The sequence below is a fragment of the Mauremys mutica genome, chromosome 6 (genome assembly GCF_020497125.1).
Source record: "Mauremys mutica isolate MM-2020 ecotype Southern chromosome 6, ASM2049712v1, whole genome shotgun sequence".
Lineage (NCBI taxonomy): Eukaryota > Metazoa > Chordata > Testudines > Geoemydidae > Mauremys > Mauremys mutica.
Genome location: NC_059077.1, coordinates 78,449,442 through 78,477,159, shown reverse-complemented (window position 1 = coordinate 78,477,159; position 27,718 = coordinate 78,449,442). Strand labels below are relative to the sequence as shown.

At 44.0% G+C, this 27,718-nt stretch overlaps 1 long non-coding RNA gene across 1 annotated transcript; it reads left to right on the top strand.

Moving 5' to 3' along the window:
* The first annotated feature begins 108 nt into the window (after nt 1-108).
* On the top strand, nt 109-14,127 carry LOC123372527. The gene is made up of 3 exons (XR_006580329.1): nt 109-185; nt 13,708-13,884; nt 14,004-14,127. It is a non-coding gene; the product is annotated as an uncharacterized LOC123372527 (long non-coding RNA).
* Nucleotides 14,128-27,718: the final 13,591 nt, after the last annotated feature.

The window sequence follows — 27,718 nt, the reverse complement described above, 5'->3', positions numbered from 1 at the left end:
CTGGTGGGGATTACTGACATTTGGTGGCATTTGGGCTAATGAGGTAATTGGTTTAGGAATGGGGAATATATATAATTGGAAGAAACAGGTAGTAAGAGAGAAGCCCAGAGGGTGAGCTGTGTGTAGGAGAGAAAGCTGTGTGTGAAAGGCTCCCTGTGCTCAAGCCAGGAAACTGAGGATTAAAGGTACATGTGGTGAAAAAGTAACAGACTGTGTTTGTGAGTAGGAGACCATGGAAACAGGCTAGGCAGTGCTGCTTGCAAGGTAGCTTGAGAGGCACCCTTTGACATTCTCCTACACTATGTCTTGGGTTACCTGAATTGTGGGTCTGGGCATATAGGGGAATCAAGGCTACTCATTTGTTTGCTCTTTCCCTGGAGTAGGTGGGCAGAGACTGGGTGGGGAGGAGCCAGAGCTATGCAGGTAGCAATGGCCAGAGTAAATTACTAACTCTTTCTGTAAGAGCAAGGAGGATGCTGAGGAGGAATTAGTCAGTTATATATTCTTCCTGTTCCTCAGAGGTATGTATATGAATCACAGCACTTTCCAGGACTACTCCTGGATTTATGCATCACTTCTTGCTCAGGGCTGTGGTTGAAGTCAAATTCAAAGATAATCTATGGCTGCCACTAAAGATGTCCTATTAATATTTAGATGGGAATGTTTACTGTAATGTGTATGGAAGAGGAAGTGACTTTAAAAGTCTGGGAAATAACTCATTCCAGAATTTCTTGTATTTAGTGTTAATTAAGAATGGTCACCAGCAACCTTAGTGACACATTAATGCAGGTTTATGTAGGAGATCATTTTTTGTGTATGTATATAATAGAATCTCCAGATCCTGTTGTTCTCTGATGTTGAGTAGCACCTTACTTCTTAAAGTCAATGGTACTACTTGTGGAATAAGATGTTACCCTTCCACATATCAGAATCTGCTCTATAGTTTTCAGTTCTATTAGATAATTGACAATATTTTTTTCCCCTTCTAAATATCTTGGCTTTAATGTTTCAAATCACTGTGTAATGCCTGGTATGGAGTCCCAGGTGGCTGTGTTCCAGGGCTAGTTTGACTAGACTATGCACAGTCACGATGATACACAATAGGCACAATCCTCTGCACTTAGCAGAATTAAATCTTAAACCTATTGTGTGCCCACTTGCTTACTGTCAAGTATGCATTAATGCAGGAGCAGGTTTCCCCTGCCCTTCCTGTTGATCACTTTTGACCTTGCACTCATATGTGTATCTCTGCATTTACTGCACATGACAAGAGCAAGCACTATGTCTCACTGATAAAACACCTACTGATTTTATCCTATTTCAGTGGACTGGAAACTAACAAAGCTTTTAGCTTTTGGTTGAGTTAGTTCCTTGCCTGTACATTGGCTATACTGATGCTAGCAAAGCGCTGAGAAGCAGAATACCATCTCTTGTATTGTGCTTTTCATCAGTAGATCTCCAAGTGCTTTACAAATGAAGTATTGTTATCCCCATTTTATGGACTGGGAAACTGAGGCACAGAAAGGTGATGTGACTTGTCACCCAGTGGCAAAGTTGGAGCAGATCTCAGGTCTCCTGAGTCCCAGTCCAGCATTTAATTATATTTGATATGATATAATCATCTGCCTGGCTTTACAGCAGCAGAGAACAAAATAATGTAAACCTACACTTTCAAATGATGCCTAAAATTAGGTGCCTAAAATGGATTTAGGTGCCTAATATTGAGGTTTCTAAATCAAAGTGATCAGATTGTCCAGACATGCTGAGCATCTGCAGCCCCCCATTGACAAGTGTGCAGCAACTCTGAAAATCAGCTGTTAGGGAGTTAAATCTGGATTCAGGAGACTTGCTTCAGGCTGCTAAATATGAAAATGTTGTCCCTGTTTTGTTTTTGTTAACGTCTCCGCAACAAACTGATGCCACTAATGCAGACTATGGCCTTTTAGCAGGCACCAAGCATATTAACTCTGGTGTTCTGTACATGTATTAAATGCAGGCACTTGCCTCTTCCAGCTTTTGGTCCCCAACAATAATTTTAAGCACAATTTACTTTGGTTTTAATTGCATTTTAAACTTATTGTTTTTGCTACTTTCTGGATGTTTCAGCCAGAGTCTCTGTTAGAGAGATGCTTGTCTTCAGCACAAATTCATTGTAGTGCTTTACTGGCTTCATGACTCTGACAATGAATTTTATTACAAGAGGGGATGTTTGTCCCAGTAAAATTGTTTTCTACAGGAGACTAGTATAATTATTTCCACTTGTAGTAAATGGTCACTGGGAGTCCAGATATCAAATGTTTAATGAGGCTAATGGAGAGGAGATGAGCTAGATTCCAAGTAATTGCTCTTGATTTCTGTCTGGTTAACTGGGTGAAAATGCAAGAAGTGTAACACATGCAGACTCACAATACAGTACTCTCAAGAGATCAGAATATAGCTTTTACATTGTTTTTCCTAACTCAGATTTCTCCAAACTTTATTTTATTTTGTCATTTTATTTCTCCTCTGTTGGGCTACAATATGAACTAATTTAGGGTAGAGTCTCAGAGCCACAGGCAACTGATTTGCCCTTGAGGTGCAAGGCTGAAAATAGCAGCAGGGATATTTCAACTGAAGCTGGGCCACTGAGACTCAGAGCACAGGCTCCAACCTGAGCCTGAACATCTACACTGCTGTTTTTCACTCCTGCATCACAAGCCTGAGTTTGTTGACCTGGGCTCTGACACTCACTGCCACTTTTTTGCTGTGTACTGTAGACACCCTGAGTCAGAAGTATAAATTTAATGTTTTTGACTCAGCAGGCACAAGATGATATCCTCCTATTTTAGCACATTCCCTTCTCCTTGCCGTCCCCCACCCTGCAAAGTGCTTCCTCTGACAGATAGCTTTGGGGGATTCAAACTCTACTTCTTCTTGGAGATGAAGGGTGATGGTGAACAATACCCATTCACTAGTGTAGTCTCCATAGATTTCTAAGTAGAAATCTGATCAGGTGCTAATAATACTTGAAGCAGCATCAATGTCCTTCTGTAATTTGCTACTGCACAGCTGTGAAGAGTCCTCCAGTGACAAGATTGCTCTTGAATGATACATGCTGCCTGGAGTTTCAATAGCATAAAACTGGAGTAGCACAATGGTGAATCAGTCCTGTTGGCATTTATTTTTGCTTACATCTATATTTTGTTCTGGCTGATACCAGGCTGTCCTGCACCTTGTGTAGCCATTTACACCAGTGCATAGTATTTGTACCTGCCTTGCACCCCTTGGTCAATCATTACTTCCTGTGCAAGTTGAGGGCTTAAATTTGGGACTGTCCCTTTAAAAATGGGGTGTCTGGTCATCCCAGTTATAAGGCCAGAAAGGATCATTGTGATGACTTACTCTGACCTCTTCCATAACACAGGCCAGAGGAATTCTTAGAAAAACTTCCAGTCTTGATTAAAATAATCCTATTCCACTTGTGGTTGCATCTTAAGTGCCGTTTGTAACCCTACCTTGGCTGCTTATGATTCTCACAGAAAAGTGTATATTTTTTTAAAGTGAACCAACAGAATTGGAGACTGAAATCTACAGGATAGGTTCCCTTACATTGCCTCACCAATGTGTCTCAACCTTGGTTTTGAAAGATCAGCTGTGGGAGTCCTCCAGTTTTCATGCCCATTCAGTCCTTGACATCCCTTCTGAGGCTGCCTAGATGGCCAATGCCAACTGTCAGGGACACTTTTTCATTGGGAATCAGACTGAGGCCACCAAATCATTTCATATGGCCATGAAACAGCCAGCAAAATATAACTTTAAACCACTACCAATTTGGGCTTTTATTCAGTTCCTGGTACAGGTTTGAAAGGCTCCATAATTTTGTTACTAAACCCCTGTTGCATCCAGTTATTTAAAACTGAACTGTTAATATTCTGGGCCTAAAGTACATACACAACACTTCTACAAAGACCTGCTCTCCACACTCCCGCAAGAAAGTACGTCTTCAGAAAATATCAAGGGAGACTAACAAGTAAAATAAACAAAAATCCTGAAATGAGATCAGAAGGGCTGAACTAATAGGAACTGCAGTCTAGAGAAGATAAAGCTGATTTAACTTGTGGAGAGGGATGGAGGAAAAACCTCTATTGGTGCTAGGTGTGCAATGTAATCTAAACCCCTTGAGCAATGTTAACAGACAATTTCAGATGTTCTCATAATGGTTTTGGTTGCAACAACTAATGTACAATGGTCTTGTGTACTGTCAAGTAGCTAAAACACATGTAAGCGTATGTGTATTTTGCCTAAAGCTTTTGTTTGTTCCCAAGACTTTGACTAACAACATGGATTCTCATGGGGCCTCTTGAAGCTCAGCTAAGATCTACAAAGGAAAGAAACACAGATGAGATTAGGACTGAGCCTGAAGTCAGGATTTTTAAACAATGTCTTATAAAAAGATGGGGAGTTTTAGACTCATTATAAGGAGCCTATCCTGGAAGCATTTTCTCACTCCTGTCCAAAGTCTGACTTCAGGCTGAGTTCTACAAGCAGTTATTTACATGTGTGGCTACTCCAAATATGAATAAGGTCCCACTGATGTCAAGCTAGGTATCCTGAAGTGGTGTAAGAAAAGCTACAGCTCCTGAACTTGCTGAGGGTAAGAGCATATGATTTTTGATACAGCTCTCTGGAGGAGACAAATGTGGACTGGAACCACCCTGTCCTTTGTTAGATTCTGGGCCACAGCAGGCTTGGAATTCTATGTACAGCTGGTGCTTATTGCCCAACTGCAGGACAGTACATCAGTAGGAATAGAGGTCTGTCTCTTCCCTTCACCCCACCAGCCAGCAGAGGGATGGGGAGTATTCTGCTGCCTGAAAAGGAGTGAAGTAAATTACCCTTCCATATCCCAGTGCAACAGGGGAATTTAGAGAGGAATTATGCTTGTCAGTACTCCTTTGGAGGTATCCCCATCTATAGGTTTTGTCTAGCATTTAACGGATCTCCAAACCATGAAAGATCTAAAATCATTAACGGCTGTCTTCTGCCACTCTAACTCTCACTGAGTGGTACCTTGCTCTGAGCAGTCCTATTAACTCTACTCATGGGGCGAAGAACTGTTCATCCTGCATAAGAGTGGAAGAATCCAGTCCTCAGGGCACAGACACTGTGGGAAACGCATGTACCCATAACAGTCACGTTGACTTTAACTATAAACAACAAACAAAACATCCTCCCAGAGGACAGAAGCTTTAATTTAATTGTCATGTCATGCTGGCAGATGTTGCCTGGGAAAAACACTCAATCCACAGATCTGTCAGGCCTTGCAACATCCCTTCCATAGCAAACCCTGCTTCCTTTCTGGGCTGCAGCCAGCCTCCATTTGAGCAGAAGGCTCCTTGGACTAATGTGAACATCTCTCCTCCCAGTTGGGGCATGCTGGCCACCACAGGGCCTTGGTTACAGTAGTGGAAGCTATTTAACTTCTCCCCCTGACTTATGTTAATGATATTGGGAGTCATTGTAATTTAAATTTCACTTAATCACTCCATTTCAAGCTGTCTGGTTTCATTGCTTAGACTCTATTGTAACACAAGTATTGTACATCTGGGAAGTGTGATAGACCCAGGCCAGTTGGGTGTAGCAGAAGGCAGATATACTGGCCACTGGATTAACAGTTTTCTGTTCCCTGACTGACCAGAGCAGGGGCTGCTCCAGGCTAATGAGAACACCTGACTCTAAGGCTCTGCTGATACTATACAAAGGGCTCACTCCAGTCAGGCAGGGGAGTCAGGGAGCCAGAGGAGAGGAAATGCAGCTGAAGGGCTGGTTACTGAAGACACCCTAAAACATCGTTAAAGGAGCCCTAAGGTAAGGGTGAAGAAGAGAGAAGTGGGAGAGCTGTGGGGAAGTGGCCCAGGGAAATGTAGCAACTCTGGCAGTGAAAGGTTGGCTGCCAATTGCTACCATTAGGGTCCCTGGGCTGGAACCCGGAGTAGAGGGCGGGGCCGGGTTCCCCCCACCACCACCACTACAGGAACATCTCCTGGAAGGGGAAGTCCGGTCCCTGTCAAGACAGGAGGCTGAACAGAAACTGTGGGAGTTCTCCCGCCAACCTCCTTGCAGCCTATGATGAAAAGGGCTCAGTAGACTGTAACCCTGGCCCTAGAGAGAGAGAGAAGGGCTAGGTGGAGGGTCACAGTGAGCCACTGAGGCTAGCATAAACCACCTAGAAGCGCAGGACCCACAGGAGCAAGGTCAGAGCTCTTCCACAGAAGAAAATGGTTAATGTAAAAATATGTTGTGGTAGGACTTGGACACCTCCATGAGTACTGTGCATTGTATTCACACCTAGTAAATGATGGCTCCTGTTCTTTAGGTGTCGTGACTGTCATTTACCATATGCATGTACAGTGCTTAGCACACTGGGGCCCCCAACCTAGTTATGGCCTCTAGGCGCTTCCTCAGTACAAACGTTGGTACAGTTACAGGCCTTGTAAAGCTTTGTCTGCTTTCCAAAAATCTAAAACATGGACCTGAACTACCAGATGGTCACGTGGTATGCCGGGAGGCTTAGAACTAATGGATAAACATTCAGGGAAGTTATACAACATTTGGGAACTATGAACTAGAAATAGTTCTGCTATGCAGTTTGCTCTGTTTTTATTTCTAAACTGCTTATAACCAATACCCCTTTTCTTGACGTAGGACCTTTATTTCATGAACAGATCATCTCTCAAATATAGAAATGATGCTTTAACCAGGAAGATCAAATAGTTTAGGAACCTAACAGACAGAATGGGTCATGATGCCCAACAGAGATCTACCTCCACCAACCTCTTAATGTGCTGATCCTAATAAAAAAAAAACCTAATAGTTTATGCAGCCTTTAGTGAAACATTTCATTAAATGTTCTATAGTCAGCACTCTTCTTAACAAACTCCAAAACTGACATCAATCACAAGCATCAAGGTCTACAGAATAATAAATGTCTGCCTCAAGATTCAGAATCTAAACTTCAATGCAGGGAATTTCTACTTACAGAAGCCGGAGTACAATGCTCAATAGAATGTCAACTTTTCAACACTGAATTTCAAATGGACTTTTATAGGAATCATGAATATACAATAGTGCCCTCTTATAACAAAAATAAAAATATTTTGCTAATGATTTTTGGGTCAGATCCTGCCCTGCAGTATAAAGATATGCAACTTTGCAGAAGTTAGGCAGAAAACTCCTATGAACTTGAACCCATGACGTTTCATCCAAATAATCCTATTGGGTAGGCTTGCTTGCCTTGCAGAGTACAGTGTAGCTTTTCTGCAGATGTCCCATGATCCTGAGTCAAGTGCTATAGATGGTGGAGAAACTTCAGAGTCGGTGGAATCAAGAGGAGCTCTCATGGCTTCCTGCTTCTCTCTGAACCTCACTTCCTCATGTTAGTTAGCACAGCTCCTTCCAAAGCTGTCATTCCATTTGTTCCCCAGCCGAGCTTGGGCCAAAGCCCCTTTTGGGGTGAAGGTCTTAGCGCTCAGAGCTGGGTTCTGTGTGAGGTATTGCTGAATAGAAGCATCTGAGGGTTTCGAGGAGGATTATGTGTTTGGCTCTTCCCATAAAGCCATGCCTGCCATCACAGCAGAGCAGAATCCATCTAAGAGTCGTGTCTTTCTCCCCCACCCCTCCAGGAGAAACAAAGTCACATGCCATAGCATAAAGCATGTCTGTGGACGGTAACACCCCACATGCTCCCCCACCCCAGCTAGGTGTCTTCCTGTTTATGTGAACTACAATCTTTGGCTTGAAGGGTTTGAGGTAAAAAAGCAAGCCACATTTTTAAGGGTGGAGAGAGAGAAACATAGGCTTTTTTCTTTTTTTTTTTTTTTTTTAAATCAACTATCTTCTGCCACAGAGGATAAAAGACTAGTATAAGTAAGAGCAGAATTTGTTGACAGCTGGCAAATACATGTATTTTAAGATATTTTTTTTAAAGTCAGTTTTCTAAACAGCTCATTGTAGCTGGAATATATGGTGACATGTCTAATATCTCATTTTAGGAGTTTCTTAATTACAGTCTGGCTCCATGGAACCTTTTTCAGAAATATTTCTGGGAGATTTCACTTCCATGGGCTTGTCAGTTACTTGACTTTCATTTACAGGAGACCCTTCCGCCTCACCCCCCCCCCCCGCTTTGAGGGAAAAATCTCATCAGTCTCCTATAAAAGACAAATGTCAAAGAATAATTGGATAAAATGGTAGCATAAATCTACCGGCTAAGCAAATCAGCTATGCTAAACTTCTGTCAATATCTGATGGCGACCTTCCGCAATGAAATGTACAGCTGCTATCTGGAGAAAACAAGGTTGGGGTTTCAGATACAGTGTTAATATTGACAAAAGAAAAATAATAGCCTGTAAATTTTTAAACGTTGGACTTGATAATCTTTTATCTTATCTAGGCTTCTATGCTATTGTATTTTAGAATTCACTCAAATGCAATTCAGATGCCCTTTCCCATGCCAGAACTGTTGGCGCTCAAAGGCAAAAAGTCAACCTTGGAGGAGGCTGAAATAATGTAAGGCTCCCAAACTTCCTGTACTACCTGGGGAAGGGAGGCTGGACTCAGCCGCAACATAAACAATGCTGGTCAGCAAGGATGTGTAACAATTCAACGCAAACTGTGGGCAGCTTCCGATAGGGGTCCAATAGATCCCTAGCTGCAAACTTAAAATTGTACCCACCCCCCAATAAACCATTGCTTCACCTTTCTCTGGGTAAATCCCAACCCCAGAGTTACATCCTACCCTGTTATCATATGGTGGGTGGGAGCATGGCAGATGTTGGGTTGCAGTTTCATGGTGCTCTGTGCTAGTGTGGCCATGATTTTCCCATAAACTATTTCTTAGAATGGATAAGAGATCTATACTCTCATGTTTGCAGCTGGAGGAAAAAGGAGACAAGGTTTGTCTACACAGCAATTAAACACCCACAGCTGGCCCATGTCAGCTGATTCTGACTTGTGGGGACCCTGGCTAAGGGGCTGCCTAATTGTGATGTTCAGATTTGGGCTGGAACTTGGGCTCTAGGACCTTTCCAACTGGTGGGGTCCCAAATATCTACACAGCAATTTTACAGCCCTGCAGCCTGAGTCCTGTGAGCATCAGCAGCTATGGGCCAGCTCTGGATGTTTGTTTGCTGTTTAGATGTATCCTGCAAGTTTAAAGGATTTACTCAAGCCTACAGCACAGAGGAGAGATCTAAGACCTCCAGGATCCTTTTTTCTGACCACTAGCCCAAAAGCAAGTTGAGGCATGTATTGCAGTTATATAAAAATATATTAAATATCCATTTTCCAATACATTTAGATGCTTATTAAAAAGTCTACAGTGTGAAGAGGCACTTTGCAACAACTTGACATCTAATGCATTTAAATAAAGATGTACTGAATTTTTGAAAATCTTTATTTAGAGACTTGTAGGGCTGTTTGGCTCAGTAAAACTGTGCATTTGACAGACTGATTCCTCTCAGGTTTTCTGCACCACAAAGAATGCCATTGTATAAATTCTTTCACAGTGCCTCCCAGCCCCACACAAATGATGTCTGGCAAGGGCCTCAGTGGCTTGCTGGATTAGTATAGTAGCTTGGCATCTCTTGAGAGCTGTAGACTAAATTCTGCCCTGTCTACACTGATGTGGCTCCAGAGTAACTGTGGTGAAATCCCTGGTATAAATGAGCAGGATTGGTTAGGCCTAGAGTAGGGCTGGTTAGACCTCAGCTGGAGTACTGTGTCCAATTTTGGTATCAGTGTATAGAAAGGATGTAGAGAAACTGGAAAAGATCCAGAGACAAGCATCCAAGATGACCAAATGGATGGAATGCGAACAATATGAGCAAAGGCTGAAGGAAATGGGTATGTTTAGTTTGGAAAAGAGATAAAGGGGGGGAATAGCATAGTGATTTTCAAATACTTGAAAGACTGCCATAAAAAAGGAGAAAAGTTGTTCTCTCTTGCCACAGAGGGCAGGTCCAAACTACAGCAATTGGTTTAGATTAAATCTCAGGAAATATTTTCTACTGGTCTTAATTAGGACAATGGCACAGACTGCCTAGGGAGGTTAAGGAAGCTCCTTCACTGGAGGCTTTCCAAAGGAGGCTGGATAGCCATCTGTCTTGGATGTTTAGACACAACAAATCCTGCATCTTGGCAGGGGGTTAGACTAGATGACCTCTGTGGTCCCGTCTAACCCTAGGACCCGATCTCTCTCATGCAGGGCCACAGATGAGGTCAGACACAAAGCCAACTCTTCCCGTGCATAGTCTGAATCCCTGCATTTAAGTAAGTGTAAAGGTTGCTCATTTGATGTGACATCCAAGAGCCCACATTCCAACAAAGGAGTTAGGGGAGGTGGGGTAGGAGCCAAGGCCATGGACCTGCTCTTCTATAGTAGCTCGCAGAGGGCTTATGCTAAAACATGGCACATCACATCTATCCCATTGTACAATGGGGAGGCTGGGGAGATATTGTGCCTCCTTGGCTGTCTCTATGCTCTAAGTTTTCTTTAAACTGTCCTCCATTGCAATTGTACTGAAGCAACTCCTCTAGCAATGGGAAGAGCACTGGTGTAGTACTAGGATGCTGGAGGTTTAACCAGTATAGTGTTCGCACATGCTCTGAACATGTTTAAATAATGTAGCAGCCTGTCTACCACCATGGTGCTCACTATTAATGCTGCTGGAGAGGCACTGACTCTACAGCAATGGTAGTTTTTTTTTTTTTTAAAGACCAGTAGGAGAGTACTTCAATCACCCTGGGCACTCAATACCAGACTTAAAAGTTGCTATTCTACAACAAAAAAACTTCAAAAACAGACTTCAGTGAGAAACTGCAGAACTGGAATTAATTTGATGGCATCCAGTTTACAAATTAGGCCTGAATAAAGACTGGGAGTGGCTACAAAAATAATCCCACCCACCCAGTTGGTGTTGGTCCTAGTCCTAGTCCTGGTCCTGTTTTGAGCAGAGGATTGGATTAGATGACCTCCTGAGGTCTCCTCTAACCCTAATATTCGATGATTCTCTCTTGATATTCACCCCTTCTCAACTGTTGAGAATAGGCCACTTCCACCTTAATTGAACTGGCCTTGTTAGCACTGACCCCCCTCACTTGGTAACGCAACTCCCATCTTTCCATGTGCTGATATAGATCTATATCCACTGCTTACTGTATTTTTTTTCACTCCATGCATCTGATAAAGTGGGTTTTAGCCCATGAAAGCTTATGCCCAAATAAATGTTAGTCTCTAAGGTGCTACAATGACTCCTAATTTTCCTTAAAAAAGGGGCAATTCCTGGTGCACCTCTATATTCTTGCCTACTGAGGGCTGGGTCTAAAAAGCACACTGTAATCAAAGGTCTCTTTCTTTCCTGAGGAGGCACAATGCCTGTTTAACAGGAGTGTCTTTCAGCCTAGAATGCTGTTCCTAGCAGAGCAGGAATTGTCATTCAGTAGCATTAATCAGTTGCATCTTAAGAGCCAGATCGCCAGCTGGTGGAATGCACCATAGTGCCATGGATTTCAGCAGTGCTCTGCTGCATTACAGGCCAGCATTTCAGCTGGTGTAAAGTCCTGAGCATTGCCCATGCAACTTCCAGCTCCTGCCAGGTCTGGAACAGGCATCCAAGCTTGCTGTTCAGATTTGCAAATGTCTGAAACTATCACTGGGCTACTTAGCCAGGCTCAGCTTTTTTTGTAATAAATTATATTTATTTTGGCTTTTTCTGATCATTGGTACTTTGAACACTTAAAATATTTTTATGGTATTTCATTCACTTTATGCTTACTAATGGCCAGATTAGTACACAATGTCTGGGCCAATGCACAGTGTGAACATGCACTGAATCAGTCTTTTGTGGTTTTCTGTGGTCTTCAGCAATGCAGAGACTGGGCATATTTATTTTTTAAATCAGCTGTCAGAAGCCATCATTCCAGATTGCCAAACTCAATTTTTACATAGTGTGGATTACAAGCCACTACCATCTAAATGAACAGGATTGCTAATTCATTAGTTAAATGAGAAATTAATAATGAAGTAATTAAGCTAGTATTAACAATCCATTAATAATGACTAAGGGTACGTCCATGCTACCCACCCGGATCAGCGGGTAGCAATCGACTTCTCGGAGTTCGATATATCACATCTCATCTAGACGCGATATATCGAACTCCGAACGCACTCCCGTCGACTCCGGAACTCCACCACCACGAACGGCGGTGGCGGAGTCGACGGGGGAGCCACGGACGTCGATACCCATCCTCACGGCGCGGGAAGTAGTTCGAACTAAGGTAGTTCGACTTCAGCTACGCTATTCGCGTAGCTGAAGTTGCGTACCTTAGTTCGACCCCCACCCCCCACCCCAGTGTAGACCAGGCCTAAGTGGGGCATTTTCAGAGTAGAACTTGGGAGCTGCCACAAGAACCTCTGAACAGAAAGCAGGGATTCAAATTTGTGTTGAACTTCCCATGAGGCAGTTTCAAATTGTAACTATAAAATGGCAGAACCTCTCCTCTCTCCTTTTATTATTTTGGTTTAAACATGCTCAGCCAAATAGGATTAACCTGAGAGGATGGCCACACTAGGGCAGCTATTGACCATGCCAAATAAATAAAGGAAAGATTCCTGCATTAGGTTAAAGAACATAATGCAGCATCTGAGAAACCACTGAATTAATATTTCCACAGCCAATTGTCCAACCTAAAATCAATAGGACTTTGTTCAGTGCTGCCAACATATTTCTGAAAGGCTGATATCTGCAGATATGTAACTTTCTTCCAGTCCAAATCATTGCTCTAGTGACAGATTTGAAGAAGTGCCCCCAGCCCTAGAGCGTCTCCATTTATTTTCCCTCTTCCCCTCCTCCCCCACCCAGTGTTTGCATGTGTGTGTTGGATGGGTGCTGAAAGAGGATTTAACTACAGACTCTCTCCCATCCTTTATAGAGGCTTTCCAGTAAAGTGCAGCATTTTTATTCATACCTGCATTCGTAAACTAAATTCTCCAGCAGTCCCTTACGGCAATAAACCAGATGGAAACAATAATTTACATATCTCAGGAGAACAACACATAGGTTGCTCAGAGACAGAAGGAAGAAAAAGCAGAATATTTTGCATAAATTACTGTATTTTAGTATGTAGTAAAACTGATCAATAAATTGAATTTAGTTACCTATTTATTACTTTTAATTGCAAATTACTTGACAGTAATACAATAATTTAAGACTTTAAAAGCAACAAATGTATTTGCACAGAGAACATTAATGACTTCAAAAATATTCAACTGCAGTCATTTATTAAATTTTATTGTGACCTATAAAAAGCAAAATAATACACAGTACATTTGAGGGCTGGGTATTATTAATAATAATATTACCCAGTACAATTATGTATATTGTCAGCTGGTTGAACTGCTCTTCTTTCCATTTTATACAATTATCATGTTCTGGGCTGATACCTTGCAATTTGGAAATGCATTGCTTTCCTGCTCACAGAAATGTATACTAAGAGGCTTAAATTTTAATAAGCATTTTAGTTCCTGATTTTATTTGACTGACATTGATTTTACCTATCACAATCGTTGATGTCTAGTACTTATTTATTGATTAAAGTTTAAATGAAACATCCATCAATAAGAACAAGTGCTTTACACGTATTAGTATTTTTGTTTAATGTACTTTGAAGGCTGGAGGAGTCACAGGATTTTGGAGCTTCCCCCTCTAAATCACTGATTCAAATCTGACTCAGGCTGACAGTGGCTAAAAGGTATTTCATCTGCAGGCTGTTTGCTAGCCTATGTGAATAGAGTTGATGATCTCAAGTCTGCTGGTTTAATGAAAAAACAACCAAAAAAACCTAGAGGTAGGTGATTCCCAGTGTACACATAATAAGACAACTGTTGTGCTGTTTTGTGAGCAGTCTCACAGGGTGGCTAAAGATGGAATAGGAATGGACAGTTGCCTAACCTTTTATCCTTACAGATGGTCCGTTCTGGTCAGGAGAGCAACACATCAGGGAGTCTCAACAGACCTCACCCACCTCATATTTCTTCTGAGAACAAATAAAGGTTTCCAGTCTCCAGGACTGTCCGCTCATCTTCCATGGGCGACATATACTGAAAAATAGAAATTTTCTTTAAACATCCTTTGCTGGGTTTCTGCTTGAAACATAGAATCAGATCTTTTATTTTAAGCCAATACAAAAAGTTCCAAGATATTACAGCATTGAGAACTTAGCAATGCATATAATTTCATTCGTAATAAAATTACTGTGGTTTCTGTTTTATTTTTAGTTCTTTGAGTAATAGAAATTACATTGTCAGGATAACAGTCATTGAACAAATTTTCCCATCTTTTTTTGGTGGGGGAGGGGGAATAAACATGTTGGCGTCACCCTGACGCTGTATTTTTTTATTTCTGCTGCATCTTTGTCTTGGCATTTATCTAGCAGCAGGAAACCATTATCCAGTGACAGCATTCTGTTTCACTGACTTTTGTTTTTTAAATGACTGTTATAAATGTCGTCTTTTTTTTGAGAACTACTAGAATTCATGGACTTTTGGACCTGTACTTGCCACTTATCAATATTTTTTCAATTAGACTGCAGAGGCTAAAGCTTGAAAAGTAGGCTGGTTTCGTGACAGGAGTTGTGGGTGGGTGGGTTTTTTTGTTTTTCCTGTCCAAACTATTGGTAGGTGCAAGAAGGGGTATTGAACAAATAAGCCAGATTCATCCCAGAGCAGGTGGACTTATGGGACCTGGTCTGTGCCTCCAATATTCAGAGGCTTGGCTTGGCCACTGGCTCACATTAGGGCAGCTTTAAGGGCTACCCTAATGTGCACCCTCAGTTCAATGGTCTCTAGGAGCCATTTTAGGGGTGGAGATCTAGAATCACTAGATCGCCTCCTGTCCCTTCTCCCTTGCTCTGTCCCCCATTGGAATGCTCCCTCTGCCTACCCAGGCAGCGCAGAACTCTGTAGCCAGCATAGAGGTCCCCTACAAGGGGAGTATTCCCTGTGGGGGAGCGGAGACTCCTGCCTTGTTCAGCCTAGCTATGCAAAGGGACCACAAGGCATTACTGAATTGGGCCCATAGATTTTTTTTCTACATGTGTATTGCAAAACAATAGTTACATGTCTGGTCAGCTTCCAAAAAAGAAACACAACAGCCAAACCTCTACATTTTGGGTTTGTGGACTAAATCTAGACAGACTGATCTTTGTTAGTACCTCATCCACCTCTCTCTCTCTCTTTCATTGGAACAACTTCTGTTGGTGAAAGAGACAAACTTACACAGAGCTGCTCTTCAGGTAAAACACTTCCACACTAAAATACTAGTGAAAATTATGTTTTTTGTTTTTATCTTACAGCAGTGATGTGAAAGCTTCTAGCCCCTAGAAACAACAGGTAAAAATGTTGACAGCAGCATATCAATTGTAGAGGAGTGTGGTTTTTGTGTGAGATAGAGAGACAGATTGTGTCTGGAACTGTGTGAAAGTGCAAGGAGCATCTTCTCTTCTTTTCTTTTCCTCTAACCCCCCTCCTCCCCAACTGATCTCCACCCAGAGGCTTTCCCAGTTGATTACATTGTGCATCCACACATGCTACAACCTAGCAGGGGTTCCCTCACCATCTATTGTGAGGGCACATTCGACAATGACTCAGGCCTCGTCGGCTGCCTTTGTGGCCCATGTCCCTATCCAGGTCATCTGCAGAGCCACTACCTAGTCCTCAGTACACACGTTCACGTCACACTATGTGATTGTCTCCCATGCCAGGGATGATGCTGGTTTCGGTAGGGCTGTGCTTCAGCCAGGGAGTCTGAACTCCTACCCACTTCCATCAGAGAGAGCTTGCAATCACCTACTGTGGAATACATATGAGCAAGCACTCGAAGAAAGGACAGTTACCTGTTCCGTAACTGGCGTTCTTCAAGATGTGTTGCTCATGTCTATTCCACATCCCGCCCTCCTTCCCCTCTGTTGGAGTTGGTCCAGCAAGAAGGAACTGAGGGTGGGGGGAACACGCAGTTCCCTTATAGTGCGCTATAGAGGCACCGCTCCAGGGGTCGCAGCAGCGCTCCCCCTACAGGTACTGCTAAGGTAAAAACTTCTGGCACTGGTGCACGTGGCAAGCACACACACCTACTGTGGAATAGACATGAGCAACACATCTTGAACGCCAGTTACGGAACAGGTAACTGTCCTATGTTCAGCTGTTACAAGGATAACAATGGGGATGGAGTTTCCAAGGGTCAGTGCACTGAGAAATCTGGCATAACCTGAAATGTACAGTTGTCCATCACTGTGTTTTTAAAGGTTTTTTTTAAGTAGCACTTGAAACCTCAAGAAATGCACAAAATCCTTAAAGTTAAAATAACGTTCAGGTGCTGATGAATTCAGAACTAAAACGCTTGCTTCTTGTTATTCCTACACTATGTAGCATCATATGCTGCAGTCAGGATCATACAGTGATTGAAGAGCCTAAGACACCACACAATGGAGGTGGGTGAACAATGGAAATAAAGCCTTCACTCAGATTTGCTTGGGGGTCTTTTTTTGTTTGTTTGTAGTCGGCACTCAAACATATTTTACATTGGATCAAACAAGAATAAAAAACAAACAACTGTCTTGTTTCCTGATGGAAATACCTGCTAGGCATGAGGTATGGTTCCTTTTATAAGTATATGGAACAAAGTATTATTCCTGTAAGGTTCAATTTCACATAAGATCAAGGCACTACAAATGCAAGAGAAATAATGAGGCGAATATGAAAAAGGCAAGTAACTATGCAGGAAGATTAATATAACTTTTTTTAAATCCTTCTTTTGAGATACTGTGATTGTTATCCATCAAATAGTAGTTTTATTTCTGCCCTTGAATCATATATAACACGTAAAGAAAGGAAGTGTTTTCCTGTAGTTAAGTCAGGAATACTTCTGAGTTCTATTGCTGGCCCTGCTACTGAATCATTGGGAGATGCTGGAGAACTCCTTAAATCTCTCTGGGTGAAATCTTGGCCCCACTGAAGTCATAGCAAAACTCTCATTGTCTTCAGTGGGGCAGGATTTCACTCTGTTTACTTAGCAATATAATGGGGTTAATAGAAGAGCTGATCAGAAAAAAAACTGACAAAGTCAGAAAAGACAATCAAAATGTCTTGAGGAGATGGCTTGACTTTTATGAAGTTCTGACAGAACCCTGCCTGGTTTCCAGCCACTTCACCTGCTTGTCTCCCCAGTAGTCTGTCTGCTGGACTACCTTGGAGTTGGCTCCAGGGCTTTCAGGGTCTGTGGCTCCAGTCCTTTCTGTGTCAAGTATCAGGGGCTAGCCATGTTAGTCTGTATCCACAAAAACAATTAGGAGTCTGGTGGCACCTTAATGACTAACAGATTTATTTGGGCACAAGCTATTGTGGGTTAAAACAAAAAACTTCAGATGCATGAATTTTCTGTGGAAAACTTTGAGTTGTGTCTGGGGTTTTTTCCTTCTGAATTGGAATGAAACCAAATTTTGCAATACTAAAATCATCTGTGAAACAGTCCCATATGGTATTGCAACAGCTGGTGTAATCTAAAGGAACTCTTATTTTAAATTATGCTGGTGGCTGTTTTGGCCATGAATTCGCCCAGGGTACACAGAGAGAGAGACAGCTTTGAAACAACTTTCTCTCTCTGTCTTCACTGCACTGAATGTAAACACTGCATAGCTAGACTCAGGCCCGGTGCACAGTACATAGATGCCTGGCATATTTGGGGACTATTCAGACTAATACACCCCTACCTCGATATAACACCACCCGATATAACACGGTAAAGCAGTGCTCCAGAGGAGTGGGGCTGCACACTCCGGTGGATCAAAGCAAGTTCAATTTAACACGGTTTCACCTATAACGCGGTAAGATTTTTTTGTAGGAGGGGGGAAGGGCTCCCAAGGACAGCGTTATATCGAGGTAGAGGTGTACTTGAAAACCAGATTCTGAGAACGAGGGGAAGTTGTTGGTGCTCAGGTTCTAATCTAAAGCCCACTGACTCAATGGGAATCTGAGACCAAAAAGCTCCCATTGAGTTCAATGGGCTGTGCATTAGGACCATTGTGAATAGCTTTTTATACTTTTTATCTCAAATCCCATCATCTCTGTGTAACACTGACAGACCCCAGTTGTCAGCAGATGGGATCAAAACTGGGACCGCTGAAGCTTAATGCATGAGCCTCTACTGCATGAGCAAAAAGCCATGTGGCTCTTTGATAAGGCTGTAGCAGACTCATGAATCTCTAAGTGGTCTTGGTGCCACTAGAGAGGACAGAGGGTTACATGTGCTTTGGTTCAAAGACCTACTTCAGCTCATTGTTTTGTGGAGAGATCTGGAAAAGAATACATTAACAGAGTGGATGTGGCATTGAGATCTTTAGGACCAGTCAACAGCATGAGGCTGTTATGCATGTACACTTGTTGCATTAGAAATGAAATCCTGTTTTCACTTTCAAAGCAGGCAGTATTATAATATCATTTTATGCCACATAGCTGAGCAACAGTGAATGTATTTAAATCAGTTAATCTCTTTTCCTGTTTGCTAAACTGAGTATTTTTAAATTTTCTTCAATTCCTTCATTATCTGAAGTTGTATTCTAAATTTATTCAGTTTTATTGAGAATTACCATTAGCCTGTTTGCTTTCTGTTTCATGTATGAGATGATGTACAGGCAAAATCTGTGTAGTACACTGATAGAAATGATAGCTAGATTTGGCTAGTAGTCCTTTATTAACATTTGATACTTTGCAGTTTCCTTTTTCTTGTAATTACTGTATCTAACATTAAATGTATGGTACTTAATGGGTGATGGCTCAAACATCAAAAATGTGATCGTTAGGATTTTTTTTAGAGATAAATTCTGAATTGTATTTGTTTCTTCATCCATTCTATTTTGACTAATTTCAGATTCTACAATCAATGGCCTTCACAAGAAGATTGGCTTGGAGTTTGGCACAAACCATGCCACTGTCTCTCAGTGCATGGATCACTTGTCAGACTGGAATGTTACCGAATTTCAGGGGTGATTTGATCTGAGGATTTAGTATCTTGACTAGAAGAATGCTGTCTTGAGATTGGCCACTCCAGCCAATATGCTGCTCTAGGTTGTGACTGACATGCTGTCAGTCTAAGTGAAGAAGCAATGCTCTTTTCTGCATGCTATTCTGAGTTAAATGTCCTGTTCTTCTGGACAAAGTCAGGCTGACTGTTCTGAATTCAGCTGCTCCCTTTCACAAATATAGTCAGGGCCGGCTCCAGACCCCAATGTGCCAAGTGTGCGCTTGGGGCAGTGTCCCGCGGGAGGGCGGCAGGCGGCTCCGGTGGACCTCCTGCAGGCATGCCTGCGGAGGGTCCCCTGGTCCCGCGGCTTCGGTGGTTTTTGAATGTTATGATTCCTGATGTCAGATTTGTGTCCATTTATTCTTTTGCGTAGAGACTGCCATGTACAGTGGGAGAACACTTCAACCTCTCTAACCACTCAGTGACGGACTTGAAGGTGGCAATTTTGCAACAAAAAAACTTCAAAAACAGACTCCAAAGAGAGACTGCTGAACTTGAATTAATATGCAAATTAGACACAATTAACTCAGGCCTAAACAGAGACTGGGAATGGTTGGGTCACTACACTAATTGAATCTATTTCCCTATGTTAAGTTCTCCTCACACCTTCTATGGGTCATCTTAATTATCACTTCAAAAGGTTTTTTTTCTCCTGCTGATGATAGCTCATCTCAATTGATTAGATTCTTCCTGTTGGTATGCATACTTCCACCTTTTCATGTTCTCTGTATGTATAAATATCTCCTGTCTGTGTGTTCCATTCTAAGCATCTGAAGAAGTGAGCTGTAGCTCACGAAAGCTCATGCTGGAATAAATTTGTTAGTCTCTAAGTTGCCACAAGTACTCCTGTTCATATTTCAGGAGAACCCCAACCTCACTGCAGTATCAAAGGGGTGTGTGCCACTATTTAGCCCTTTTAATGTCATTTTGGAAAACCTCTGGAGATTCAGGCTGCAAGCTGCTAAACTGAATCATCTGACTGTTCAAAGTCTAATATGTGTATATAAAACTATAGCTACTTTACTTTTACAAAACTTTTCCCAGATGACTTATGTGAAGATGTCACATCAAGATGCTTCAATCATGTCCTGCTATGTTGCAAGTGGTGTGAAGTATGTACCTTGTCCTGGCACACAATCCAGAAATATTGTTTAAAAGTGGCTTTCTGAAAACTAGGTCAGAGAAAGTTGAATGAATTTTTATTTTTAATCCATTATTTTTAAAGAGTCTAATTGGATTGGATGTTAGAGTGTGATGTGAAAATACATCTCTCTATCCTAGTGTCTGTAGTATTACTTTGCATTGTGACTTAAACTGCCTGTCACAGAATCAGGGCAACAACTATCTCAGTTCAGTCTGGTATTTTTAATTTTTCATTGTAAATTTTATACAATACACATCTGCATTATGCTTTCCTTTTTGTTTTCAATAGCCTTTCTAGATCTATGCAAGGGTGGCACCAACATGATCATACCCCTACCACAGTGTACTCATTTGGTATATTTGTTTTATTTTGAAACCAGTGATTGGATTTTCCCACTTCCTTTCAAAAGGAGTTCTGCATTGTTCTTGCTGAGACTTTGGGTAGAGGCCCTGATTTTTAAAGCTATTGAGGCATTGCTGTGCTAAGCATTGCAATGCCTACCTGATTTAGCAGCCTAAATTTCATTTTCAAAAGGGATATAGGCACTTTAAGTCTAAATCCCATCAACTGTCAATGAGATTTTTGGCCCCCGAGTGTCTCTTTTCAAAAGGGGAGTTAGGGATTGCAATGCTGAGCCCAGCACCACCTATATATCTTTTGAAAACTGGATTTAATTCCAGATTTTTAGGAGAGATTTAGGCACTTATCAAAAGGTAAAACTTTCAAATTCCCTTAAGTGAATTAGAAGTGAAGGCCTGGTCTATACTACAGTTAGGCCTGGTCTACACTAGGACTTTAATTCGAATTTAGCAGCGTTAATTCGAACTAACCGCTCAACCGTCCACACCAGGAAGCCATTTAATTCAAACTAGAGGGCTCTTTAGTTCGAATTTGGTACTCCACCCCGGCAGGTGGAGTAACGCTAAATTCGACATGGCTAGTTCGAATTAGGCTAGGTGTGGATGGAAATCGAACTTAGTAGCTCCGGGAGCTATCCCACACTGCACCACTCTGTTGACGCTCTGGACAGCAGCCCGAGCTTGGATTCTCTGCCCAGCCACACAGGAAATGACCCGCGAAAATTTGAATTCATTTTCCTGTCTGGGCGGTTTGAATCTGACGTTCTGGTTGCACATCGGGGCGAGCTCCGCAGCACCGGCAGCAATGCAGAGCTCTCCAGCAGAGGAGTTCATGTAATCTCTGAATAGAAAGAGGGACCCGGCATAGACTGACCGGGAACTCTTCGATCTGATCGGTGTGTGGGGCGAGGAGTCTGTGCTTTCGGAGCTGCGCTCCAACGAACGGAATGCAAAGACCTACGAGAAGGTCTCCAAAGCCATGATCCAGACAGAGGATACAGCCGGGATGCAACGCAGCGCCGCGTGAAAATCAAGGACCCCAGACAAGCCTACCAAAAAATCAAAGCGGCCAACGGACGCTACGGAGCCTGCCACCACTGCCCCACCAGTGACCATGGACTCTGATGATGGGACAGTGTCGACGGACAGTTCCTCGACGATGTTCACGGACGGGGAAGATGAGGAAGGGTTTGTGGAGGACGAGGCAGGCGATAGCGCTTACAACGCTGGTTTCCCCGACAGCCAGGATCTATTCATCACCGTCACGGAGATCCCCTACCAACCCTCCCCAGCCAGGAGCCCGGATCCTGAATCAGGGGTAGGATCTGTCGGTAAGTGCTTTAACCATGTTAACTTTTATTCTTAATATAACAGGAATCTGAAGTGTGTGAAAAGGAGGTCTCTGTATATATGGTGATAGAACAGAAATCCTCCTGGGAGAATGCCATGAAGCTCTCCTGCCGTTAATCGATAAGCATCAGCAGGAGGTTCCTGGGGAGAGCTGCCTTATTGGGTGCTCCGTGGTAGCACACTTTTCCGCGCGAGGCTTTCACGCGGTATTCAGGGAGCACTGCCTCCCAGAGCACGGCTGCATAGGTCCGTGGTTCGTGCTAGATTTCACGCAGCATGCGCTCTCTATCTCCTTCAGTGCCCGTCCTCACGGTGATCTCGCTCGAAGATTCCTGCATCTAAGTAGGGGAAGAAATGTTACGTTACGCCTGGTCCAAAGTATTTTTAATAAATAAACGGACAGACGGCATAGCACAGACTCAGCACGCAGCTGCGTGACGAGCGTAACGGAAAGCCAAAGAATCAAATGGACGCTCATGGAGGGAGGGGGGAACGAGGATGCAAGGTATCCCACAGTTCCTGCTGTCTCCGAAAAGCATTTGCATTCTTGGCTGATCTCCAAATGCTTCTAGGGTCAAACACAGTGTCCGCGGTGGGTCGGGGCATAGCTCGGCAATTTACGCAGCCCCCCGACCCCCAGAAGTTAAAGGGAAAACAATCCTCTGTTGACTCTTTTACATGTCACCGTATCTGTACTGAATGCTGCAGATAGACGCGATGGTGCAGCACTCAACACCAACATCCTTGCTCCCCCCACGCTATGGATGGCTGATGGTACAATAAGATGGAAATCCATCCTCATCATCAGCCTATTGGCACATGGGGCAGTGCAAAAGGACTGGTAACCATAACGACCGTACCAACTTGCTTGGAACAGGTCGGTCAAGGCCGCCTGTTGCTAATTTTTCATGGTAGATGGTGCAGTATGGCTGGTAACCGTCCTCATCATTGCAACAGGGGGCTGAGCTCCATCAGCCCCCACCCTTCATTGTAAAGAAAAGATTCAATTGCCCCTGGACTAGCAGAGGGATGAGTGGCTCCCTCCTCCACACCCCTTAATGTCATCTCTGGACTATCATTGCAGCTGGAGGCTTCCTTCCACTCATTTCTCACAAACGACTACCTGTGTCTTATTCATGCATTCTATATTACTTCATCACACAAGTGGGGGGACAATGGTATTGGAACCCAGGAAGGCTGGGGGAAGAACGGAATGAACAGCTGGGGTTGTTTCAGGAGCACACCCTGTGAATAGCGTTCAGCTCAAAATTTATGCAGGATTGGACAGAGAGCAGCTGTGGTCTCTGGTTGTATGATACAGTGGTTCTCTAGTACACTTGCCCATAATCTAGGCAGGACTGATTCTATTTTTAGATACCCAAAAAGGAGGGATTGACTCGGGGAGTCATTCCCAAATTTTGCTTTTGCGCCCCTGGCTGATCGACCAGGGGCACTTATGACAGCACCAAATGGCGCAGTGCAAAAGGACAGGTAACCATGACCATCTTATTACCGTCTTCTTACCAGTTCATGGTATGGTAGACGGTGCAGTATGCCTGGTAACCATCGCTGCTGTCATGCAAAAGCATAAGCATGCTGCTGTGTAGCGCTGCTGGTCCGCCTCTGTCAGCGGCATCCAGTACACATACGGTGACATATACAAAAGGCAAAATAGGGTCCATTGTTGCCACGCTATGGCGTGTGCCAGGGCATTTCATGGAAAACGTGCTCAAAATGATTGTCTGCCATTGCTTTCCCGGAGGAAGGAATGACTGGCGACATGTACCCAGAATCCACCGCGCAAATGATTTGTGCAACAGCAGGCACAGGGGTCTCAACAAAAAATTCACAGAGACAGCCTAGACTCAGTTAATTGTTCGCAAAAAAGTATCATTGCAAGGAATTAACTAACTGTTTCCCATCTCACAGCTTCCACTGTCTCCAGACCTGCCACAGCATCCACCTCGCAGAGGCTGGCGAAGATTAGGCGGCGAAAGAAAAAGACAAGGGACACGATTTTCGATGAATGTGTGGGCTGCTACCTAGCCGAGGCGGACCAGCAGAGGCAGTGGAGGGAGAAAGTCTCTCTGTACCAGCGCTCACACAGCGAATGGGAGGAGAGGTGGCGTGAGGAACACAAGCAGGCGACTCAAGCAATGCTTGTACTACTGAGGGAGCAAACGGACACGCTCCGGCGACTTGTGTATGTTCTGCAGGACCGCTGCAGGACAGAGCCCCCGGCAGTATCTCTGCAACTGCCCTCCCCCGCCACAAAGTCACATTCCCCCCTCACCTCAAATAACCAGGAGGATGCCCGCCCTGGGCCGTGAATACTGTCACTGCACCCCAGCAGAGTGCTCAAGTAACCAAAAGCTCTCCTACCCTACATTTGCATAAGTCCTTCCCTTCCGGACTCAAACAAGTCCCAATCCCAGTCCCATCCCATAACTGTGTACTTAAGTAATAAAAATACTTTGCTGTTAAGTACTGTTTCCGTCATGTTTCTTCACTGAAGACTGTGTTTGAATGGGGTGCGTGGGGAAGTGCGTTGCTAATTGCATAGGACAGGCACCTTTCGCAGGGTACAGACACGGGGGCCGGATCAGCAGCGGGTAACACACACAGTGCAGTCAGCAGGCACCGTGGTCGGTATGGGAGGTGGTTTCCAGGTTCTGTGTGGGCGGTGGGGATGTGACTTTTTAGCGGGGGAGGGCAGGTACAGATCTTATACAGCAGTCCTTGTCATGGACCGCTGAGTCACGCAGCAGAGGAATCTGTATCCGTCCTCCTCCGCCACAAGGCCACATAGCCCCCCGCACACAGAATCCCAAAAAGGAGGGATGGCAGGCTCCGTTGAAACAAGCAGTCCGGCAATGCGGACCGCTGTATGAGCAGGAGCCTGTCATTCCTTGAGTTTAGAGGCGGTCTTTACATCAGCGCACACCCTACCCACCGCAGTCTGCGTTCCAGTTTCGACCCTTTAACGAAAAGTCATGAATAAAGAAACCTCTCCTCAGTAACAGTGTGACATGTATTTTATTTTTACACGTGTCTTGGAAGTGGAGGAAACGGGGAGAACGGGGTATTTAACCGAAGAGGAGAGTCAACAGTAACTGGGTAAAGAAACAGGGGCAGGTTCAGCTTCTCTGTAAAGAAACTGAACAGTCACAGGTCACGCTGCTCGCTGGTATTTAAAGAGTTCCTTGTCGCTGTCCCAGGCGCCTGTATAGGGCTTCATGAGCAAGTGCATTAGCGGGCAGGCTGGGTCACCGAGGATCACTATAGGCAAATGCACATCCACAACAGTTATTTCGTGGTACGGGAAGAAACTACCTTCCAGCAGGCGTCTGAGCAGCCCACAGTTCCTGAGAACACACGCATCAGGAACCTTGCCCGGCCATACGACGTTCATGTTGGTAAAACGTCCCCTATGGTCCCCCAGTGCTTGCAGAACCATTGAAAAGTAGCCCAATTTCTCAGCAGCTGAATGTGGAAGAGGTGGACGATAAAGTGCGAGGAGGAGAAAACGGCGAGGATCGCAGCGGGCTCCGTGCTTGCAGTGCTGTGGCGTCCACGCTGTCACTGACCAGAAAAGTGCACGAACAGATTGCCCGCAGGCGCTTTCAGGGAGGGAGGGAGTGAGGGCGTGATTGACGGTTCAATGCCGACAGTTACCCAAAACCACCCTCGACACATTTTTTCACCCAGCAGGCATTGCGAGCTCTACCCAGCATTCCAATGGGCAGCGGGGACTGCGGGAACTGTGGGATAGCTTCCCACAGTGCAGCGCTTCGAAAGTCGACGCCGGCCCCGTTAATGTGGACTCAGAAGTTCGAATTAGTGTATTTAGTATGGATACACAAATTCGACTTCATAAGGTCGAATCCACAAATTCGAATTAAGTAGATTCGAAATAGTCCTGTAGTGTAGACAAGGCCTCAGGTTGATGCACAGCAGATTATGTCAACCTAACTGGAATCATCTACACTAAAATGTTGCTCCTATTGATGTAATGTGCCCACTACACCAACTTAACTCCACCTCCAAGAGAGTCGCAGCATTTAGATTGAAGAAGCTAGGCTGATACAGTATCACTATACATGCTGCATTACTTTCATCAATTTTAGTGGCCTCCAGGAGGTGTCCCCCAATGACTCATTATGACTGCTCTGGTCACTATTTTGAACTTTGCTGCCCAACGGCCAGGTCCACACTCCTCCCTTTTCAAGCCCCACACATTTTTGAAATTCCATTTTCTGTTTGGTTAGCACTCCATGCCAAGCAAACGACTGCCCTGCTGACCATGCTGGCTCCATGCTGCAAACTGACTCACACTACCTCCTGTGTACTCCAGGTAGATCTCCAGGGGTGGGGGAGAGGGAAGAGAGAGGCTATGCAGGCACTGCTCCAATACAACCATAGAAATGTAGATAGCTACAAGCAGATCGCTTGGGGGATGGGGGAGAAGGGCTATAGAGACCTGCAGCAGGGCCACATGAAAGTCAAAGAGCTGCAGCATGCATATCATAAGGCAAGGGAGGCTAACAGTTGCTCTGGTGCAGAACCACAGATATGCCACTTTTATAAAGATCAGCATGCCACTCTCAGCAGAGACCCCCCACCTCCAACTCAAGAACCCCATGGATACTTTGGAGTCCCAGATCCCTAGGGTGAACAGTGAGAAGGTGTTGGATGAGGAGGAAGAGTATGGGGGACAGGTGCCTGGGAACTCAGTGGTGCAGTGAGCCAGGAGCTGTCTGATTCCAGAGCAGTCGAGCCAGTCCCTATAGGGCAGTATAGGCAAGCCTGATGCAGAGGAAGGAATCTCGGGTACGTATGCAGTTTGCTCTGATATTGCATGGACACATCTAAAAAAGAATATTGATTTTACTACCTCTTCCTGATTGTTCATTTAGAGGCAGAGTTGCTCTCTGCTTCTCATTCCCCTGTTCTGTTAGGCTGCACCAGGCTGTCCCAGGAATCCTCCATAGAGATCTCAAGAAAAGTTTCCTGGCAGTAGTCTGCAATCCTCTGCCAAAGATTTCTGGGAAAAGCAGCCTTATTTCTTCCACTGCAGTAGGATGCTTTCCCACACCACTCAGCAATTATTTTAGCAGGCAACATTGCAGCACACAGGCTAGCAGCATACTGCCCCAGGCTGCAGCTGGGCGCATGCAGGAGCTGTTCCCTTTCAGCCTCTGTTGCCCTTTCAGCCTTTGTTCACCATGGCTGGGACTGCTGCCATGCTCTACATTCTCACTTCTTCTTGGGATTCATAGTGCTTGTAGCTTGTGTCAATCTAGAGGAGTGAGTTCTGTATACCAAGTTTCCATTTATCATGTGAATCCACTCTCAATAGTATCTCAGTGCTTTTTATCATTGAAGCTGGAAATATGTCCTTGAGGGATAGTGTAGAGGAGAAAAGCACAGGAAAAGGAGAGACATGCAGCAGGCTATGCTTAGTGCTTCTCAAGCAGCAAACAGACGTACTAGAAAGTCTTGTTGACCTTCAGGTTCAACAGACCCATGTTCACCTCCCTCTGCAGCCCATGGAGAACTGCATTCTGGGACCTCCCTACACCCCCCCACACATTCCACATGGTGTCCAGGGCCAATGCATTACACCTACCACTCCACCCTGGGGGAGAGTACAAACAATCACAGCCACACATAGAATGGGACACCTGCTTGGTGTATATTTTTTGTGAAAAGAAAACGACTTTTCTCCTTCAAAGGTTCTCTTCCCTTTATTC